The sequence below is a fragment of the Aptenodytes forsteri genome, unplaced genomic scaffold (genome assembly GCF_000699145.1).
Source record: "Aptenodytes forsteri isolate BGI_AS27 unplaced genomic scaffold, ASM69914v1 Scaffold29, whole genome shotgun sequence".
Taxonomy (NCBI): domain Eukaryota; kingdom Metazoa; phylum Chordata; class Aves; order Sphenisciformes; family Spheniscidae; genus Aptenodytes; species Aptenodytes forsteri.
In genome coordinates, this window is record NW_008794520.1 from 1,208,698 (window position 1) to 1,216,193 (window position 7,496).

Genomic DNA, 7,496 nt, shown 5'->3' on the forward strand with positions numbered 1-7,496 from the left:
TCAGTTGAATCCGGATGTCTTTTTCCATCTGGCTTCCCTGAAATACAGACCAGCTTGGCCAATGTCCTCACACCACCTGGCAGTATTGCAGTAGTAGCTTCCCTAGAGCTTCTCCAAGTCCATCTTCCTGAATAGCACCAGAAAAACTACTCCATCAAACCCACTAGAAACAGCCCCGTTGTTTAAGACTAATCGTATTTTTCTTCCCTGCTGAAAGAAACAGGCTAACATTTTTGGCTACCCTGCCTAAGGAGGGCTCCCACCCTGGCCAGTGTCCTGTGGGTGGTCCCATGCCACCTGTAAGAGCCGGCAGATGTGACCAGAGAAGTCCTACAGCAGGAGGACCAGTTTCCGGCAGCAACGGTACGTGATGTGGAGAGTCACAACTCAGCACTGCTCACAGAGCAAACAGAAAATAAACAGCTGATGGTCCCAGAACAGGGCTCAGTGACCATTTTTAGCATTTAACATGCAATCAGTGGGTTCAAGTCATAAGTATATTAAAACGTCGATCTTCTGAAACCCTACAAGAGGCTGAGATAGAGTTGCAAGATTCAGATTTAGTAACGCAGAGAAAGTTAGTGACAAAATCTAAACTAGGAGTCACAGTAGGGGTACTTGATGCCCCCCCCACATATCTGCTTCCTAACAGCATGTAGTGTCCACAAATAAAAATACTACCATAAAAACCTCCACTTCGTCCTTTCTTAAAAGTTGGCTTATGTAATTTTTCAGTAAACACTCAGGTGATAAACATCAGAAAAACTGAGTTTAAGGAGAACTGAATTATTCTGCATGTTGGCCTAATTCAGCAAACGGTATTAGTTAAACCCAGTGATTTTGGAGTTTTGTTTGGTTGCTGTCATCGTTTTGGGGTTTTTTTTGTTTTTTGTTTTTTTTTTAAATATTCAGCATGTCTTGGTACTTAAGAGCAAATCACCTTGCTTGAAGAAATATCAAAAGGTTAAATTAGGATTTCATGTAGACTACCTGGCACTTCTGCTCTAAGAATTGTACTGGAAAAAGAAAGAAGTAAAATAAAAATTTAAAAATAAAAAAAAAAGAGAATGCTTTACTCTGCAGTTGTTTTGGATCAGTCCAAGTTTGATTCACCAAATATCCTGAAAAGTTTCTCTCTCATTTCAGCCTGACTCATTCTCCTCCCCAATTATTGTTTTGACTGTGAAACAAAAATATATTTCCCAGCTGTATTAATCAGATATTGGGGATATTCCATTATTATAGCACAGCTACAGAGACAGTCCTCTCAGGTTTTCTTTTAATAGAAATGAAGTTAAATCAATACTAAGCAAATTTCCCAGAAGTCAAATTCCCTAGAATTACAACGAGGATGGATGAAAAAGTATTATGCCAGATAACACTGCAAAACACCAGGGTATCTGGGGCAAAAGATGTTTTTCCATACCAGTAGGAGCTGCCCCTTTGAGCAGATGGGCAACTGCACAAAACCTGAAACTTTCAGTGGTAAGCAGAGCACAAAAAGATGATAAAAGAGCCTATTTTTAAACAAAACCAGTTTAATCTTTTCTTTTTCTGACAGCAGTGGAGCTATCTGGACTGGCAGGTTTTATGTTAGGATGCCCATCATTAAACCCTGGACTGAGTCTGCTGGATTGACTGTATTTTTAAAAGGATACCAAAGGGTACCCAGACACAGCCCCAGTGACAAAACAATACACTATGCGTACAAAGGATGTGGGACTTCTTCCTTTTGAGTCCTCAGCTACTCTCACATAGCTCATACCCCAAACAGCCGTACAAGTGTTAATCAGGTCATTTGGCAAGCATTAGCCAATATACCAAGAAAAGGTGCAAGGGAGTACTCCCCCATATACCTTTTTTTTTTTTTAAATAAGAAACTGCTCATAAATAACGTTCTTGCTTTCACAAGAGTACTTCCATAGAATATAAATTTTCATTTATCTTCAATTCATGCAGTAAATAAAATACTACTCCCTCCTGAAAGGCTTGGAAGTACATGCTAAAATTCAGCATGTGGGGACACGCAGTGAAGCACAAAATAAACACATTTTAAAACTTTGTTCTCAAAAGCCCAATTTAGCGTAACTAAAATAAGATTTAAATTATATTTCTTCTTTGAAATTGAAAGAGTCAGTATAGAGGACTTAAACATATTCAGATGAGTGAAAGTCCCAGCACACCTATTAAGGTGGTTTTACTAAACAGATATGAACTATATCGTAATACATGCAAATTAGATAAAAATTAGATAAGGGCCTCAGTATTCACTGTACCTTGAAAGGCAGGGGTTTATAACTAAGTACAGACAGTGACAGGAATGGTAAACAAAACAGATGACTAAATATTTTGTAGGAAAAAAGCAACCTATTTTCTTTCTGTAAGCAATTCACATTATGATGTTTATTTTTATGTACTTCTCACTTTTTAAAAAAAAATCCACAGCTACAGTAGGCATTATTTCTTCAGTAAAAGTGACAAAATAGCTTTGGATATAAATCTCATTTCCAGATGTACACAGTTTTCAGATATGGCCACTTGTGTGCTCCGTGTCAGCAGTCTATGAGTAAAATGAATTTATTGCTTCCTTTAGGACAGCAGTTGCACCTCCCTGGTTAGCCTGCGGCTTGGGAAGAGAATGCTTTTCCCACTTGGTAAAGCTCTAATCTGTCAGACACTACCTGTTCATAGAAACCGAGCTCTAATTGGGGAATCTCATGTTACTAAATGTTGCTCAGGTATGCTTAAAAAGCCAAAAGCAAAAAAAAAAGTTTATTAGGATGGGATTCTATATGCTCTTTAGTATTATCTTTCATGAGGGTTGAGGCTTCCCAACTTCCACATATTTCCTTTTTTGCTACAAAAGCATAACTGATAGACTGAGGTAATTTGCCAATAAGACTTCAAAAATTGCTACCAAGCTGCCTGAAGCTTAGCAAGCTCAGAAAACAAAGTCTGAAATTCCCACTAATAAAGACATTGTATTTTATCTTTTCTCTTTGGTTCTCTGATCTGAACCAACAGTTCCATAAACGAGGGGAAACAGTCTGGATGTTGAAAGATCTGAATGTTTTCAACAGATCCGTTGAAAAACTGACAGCAAATTTTAGCTTCAGATTATTTATTCCAACTAAGTTACATCTTTAAATCAGGCAAAACTCAAACGAAATTTGTAGAATCTCTTTAAGAAATGGCTTACATTTTAATACAAGTCTGATCCATTCTACGATTCTATGATTCTAATAGGGCTGGTTGAAAATGACTGGTGTGTATAAGGATCACTTTCTTGAAGTGTTTTTTCTTGGTTTTCAGGTTTTTTAACCTACTCTACTATGGTTTACATATTTTTAAATATAGAATCATAGAATAGTTTGGGTTGGAAGGGACCTCTAAAGGTCATCCAGTCCAACCCCTCTGCCGTGGGCAGGGACATCTTCAACTAGATCAGGTGGCTCAGAGCCCCGTCCAACCTGACCTGGAATGTTTCCAGGGATGGGGCATCCACCACCTCTCTGGGCAACCTGGGCCAGTGCTTCACCACCCTCAGCGTAAAAAATTTCTTCCTTTCTATCTAGTTAAGTCTACCCCCCTTTAGTTTAAAGCCATTGCCCCTTGTCCTGTCGCAACAGGCCCTGCTGAAGAGTTTGCCGCCATCTTTTTTAGAAGCCCCCTTTAAATTACTGTATCCTGTATTACAATTACCAAGATCATACCAACCAAGATCATACCAACTTCAGGCATAATTCTCATTCCTAATAACAATAACTGTGAAGCCAGACACAAAGAGGGAAAAGGAAAGAGACTTTACATTTAATGGAAACTCCTTTGTCTTGAGAAAACCTACAGAAGTGCTGAAAAGTCAAAGTATCCTTTTCCTCCAGACCCCTATTTCTGGTATGCCTGTTGACTTTAGATCTGAGCTGTAAGTAGACACAGAGGAAAAGAGATGACAACATGCAAGGAAAAGACGACTTCCAAGTTTTCCCTGCATGTTGCTTGTTCTTTTGCTCCTTTCTTGCTGTTTAAATGCACGCTATTATGCCAGCCATAGCTGACTAAATCCTAAGTGTGAGGCACAGCAAGTCAAACAGTATAATCACATGACAAAAACATGCATCACAAAACGTAAGTAATAAGAACATATTGCACATCTTTAATAAATTACTATACACACTCACCTCTACGTATATCAGTCACATATAGGTGTACGTGTACATAGGGGTTTTACTTCTGTATTCAGATATTGCTCGGGAACAGATTGACAGGGAGCACAAAACAAGCTACAACCAACCTTTCCCTTTTATTCTTGGATGTGTCATGTAAGGTGGGAAATGCCCGAAATAGGTAAAAATTGGAAAATGACTGTACTTAAAAGGATTAAATGACTCATTCAATGGCATTTCTGCAGCCCTCTGTGTAATTGAAGCGCCTTTCTTCCACCTTTCTCCTGAAAAAAAAAACGCAATTGTAACCACTGAAAGGAAATAAATTTCTGGCTATTTTTACAAAATATATGTGTTGTTATGTCTCAGCAATCCGTTCCCATTTAACTCTGCAATACAGCTATAAAATGGTTGATTTGGTTTAGTGCCTTACTTCTGAAGTACCTCACACACCACACGAGGCAGCGACCATGAGAGAGATCCAGACTACAGACAGAAATGCAAAATCTTTAATAAATCCCCTGTAATGAGAAAATTTCTGAGGGACTTTGCTGTTGTTATTTTGGGAAAAGGAGGTAAAGCCACGTTTGCAAGCCTGCAGAGAACTTCAGTTTCCATTAGTCCAAAGTGCCATCAGCACCACTTCAGCAAACCATTAACGTGCCAACTGGAAAACAGGGGATTTCCCCACACACACACACAATCTTTCCCAAGAGATGATATTTCTTTCCAATTTTCACCCCAGGCACTATGACAAAGCGTGGTCAGAGTGAAAAGGATATTTTCCCATCATCATTCAGCCACTTGCCTGCTGGCTTACGTTCTTTAGAAAGGCTCATCCCTGCCTCTCCCTCGCCTGCACAGCACTCTGCAAACCGACAGCTGTTATCTTTGTGCATCTTTGCAGAGGATCCACTTTAGCCACACAGCAACTAAAACGGGTTGGACAACTCATTCACACACATCCCTCATTATTGACTCGGTCCAAATAAGTTGATGGCCCTGATCCTCATTTACACTAAAGCCAATTAGCCTGAAATGTCATTTACTCTAAACCCACAATATCACTCTGGCAGCATAAAGGGGCTTTTAAATGAGTCACAGTGTAATTCATTCCTCCTTTATGATGCCAGAGGAGCGTAAAGCAGCCTAAGTGCAGACAAGAACACAGCCAAATGACTTCTGCCATTGATTTCGTCAAAGTAGAATTCAACCTGTTTTTAGCATCTATCGAACTGAGCTCAAAATCCAATTCAGCTAGGGATGTACACCAAGGTACCTGAATGTCTCTGGGTGCTTAATTGAAGAGTCCCAACAAGTTGTGCTGGAGAAAAGAGGTGGTTCAGAGGGTGGATACGGAACATGTTACAACTCAAGTCCTTCTATTAACTCATAAGATGGACACTAAAAACAGAAGGACCCAAGATGTCCAGTTGTCCCTGACCTCAATTTCTTGGCCAGTTTTCGGTGACCATTATTACATTAATATTAGGCAGCTATCAAGCACTTTGCTTTATATCACAATATTGCAGTTTGCTATATGTTTGAACCTCTATTTTTTATTCCCCTCCTCTTCCTTCCCTGACAGTGACTGGAGCACAAATGAAGTCAAGAGGCCTTTGGTAAATGCACTTTTGGGTCTTTTCTCATCGTGCACCTAAATCAGACCTATGTTGCTCTAAGCCACAAATGGTTATAATGCAGCAAGCAGCAGAGAAATCAGCAGATCCTGTCAGTCTTCACCTATTCCAAAAGCCTGTTGGTTAATAGCAGTTTTCCCCAATTTTAGCTTGTGTCTACTTGTGGTCCTCTGGTACATCACAAAGTCACTATTTGACCTTTTTTTGTGCCAGGTTTGGGGGGTTATATATATATATATATATTTTCTTTGGCATCCCAGCTATCACCATCCTTCACAACCCCATGGACTGAAGAATCATAAACTAATTCAGCATTCTCTTAGTTACCTTTGGCATCCCAGGCTGTCACCATCCTTCACAACCCCACGGACTGAAGAAGCATAAACTAATTCAGCATTCTCTTAGTTACGACTCCTGGGGAGCACAACCAAGGTAGGTAAGCAGAGGGATGAAGTTTTATGACTCCTAAAGGCCATGAGCTCTGCCCAGTTCTACCCACATAATCCCTGTTGCTGGGCTTGAAGCCCAACACTGCTGTGGTTTCTACCTTGTTTGTAAAAATTCATAGCCAAAACAATGCTCATAGTCTAGGCACATGCAATTTTTTAGTTCAGATTAGGGTGGCTAGCCTAAAACTAGATCTGAAATTCTCAGCTCGTTTCTGCTGTCTCAAATAGCCCCAAACCACTGATTTATATTTTTTCCCCCCTCCAGACTCCTGCTCAGAATCCCGCCTATGATACTAATCCGTATGTTATAAAGTAAACTCAGTTCAAATGCTTTGGATACAAAATTGCATAGAAATGAACAGCACATATCAGTAAGGTGTGTTTCACAAGGTATAATGCCACACATAATAGCATGTGTCTCTCAGTTATTGTAGGTGGACAACAACTAGATCATACTGGATGATTCAAATGCATTCTAAAAATAAGTTGCTGTGAATGTTTGCAAGGCAACGTCTCCGAGACTGCTGGAGAAAAAGTAACTGTTTTCATGCATCAGTCCTGCAGACAGTTTGATGAGCAAAGCAGTGCTATCTTCATTTTCAGAGCGTATTCAAATCATTCCTCTTTCCTGTTCGCCTATTACAGCTGACATATAACATGACTAATCACTACTACCATGTCTGCACAGAATAAGTAGACTGTGTGTGGCTTCTGACCAGAATAAACATTTTGAATGACATTTAATTAATTTCAAGCTCAATTTCATTAGAGGATGCGACATGTATATCTGCTAAAAAATAATAAGCTTGGGTCAAATGTGTATTATTTACAAACTGAACACAGTGTCTGAATTGTAGTTATTCAGAAATCAGCAACTAATAAAAATAGCTAGGGTTCTGTTTAATACACATAGTAAATTTTTTTTTACTATCTAGTCAGAAAAAAATAAATTCATAAAAATTTAAGATTTCCTTATAAACTTCTATTATTTAAGAAAGAAAAAGCAAAACATTTTTTCCCCTTTATTTTGTTTATCCACTTTTTAAAAGGAAAAAGAACTGTTCATTATTAAGAAACATTCTCCATTCATTTAGAAATAAGCTTTTGTGCTGGTTTTGTCTGGGGTAATTTTCTCCATAGTAGCTAGTCTGGGGCTCTGTTTTGGATTTGTGCTGAAAACAGTGTTGATAACACAGGGATGTTTTCGTTGTTGCTGAGCAGTGCTGACACAGAGTCAAGGCCTG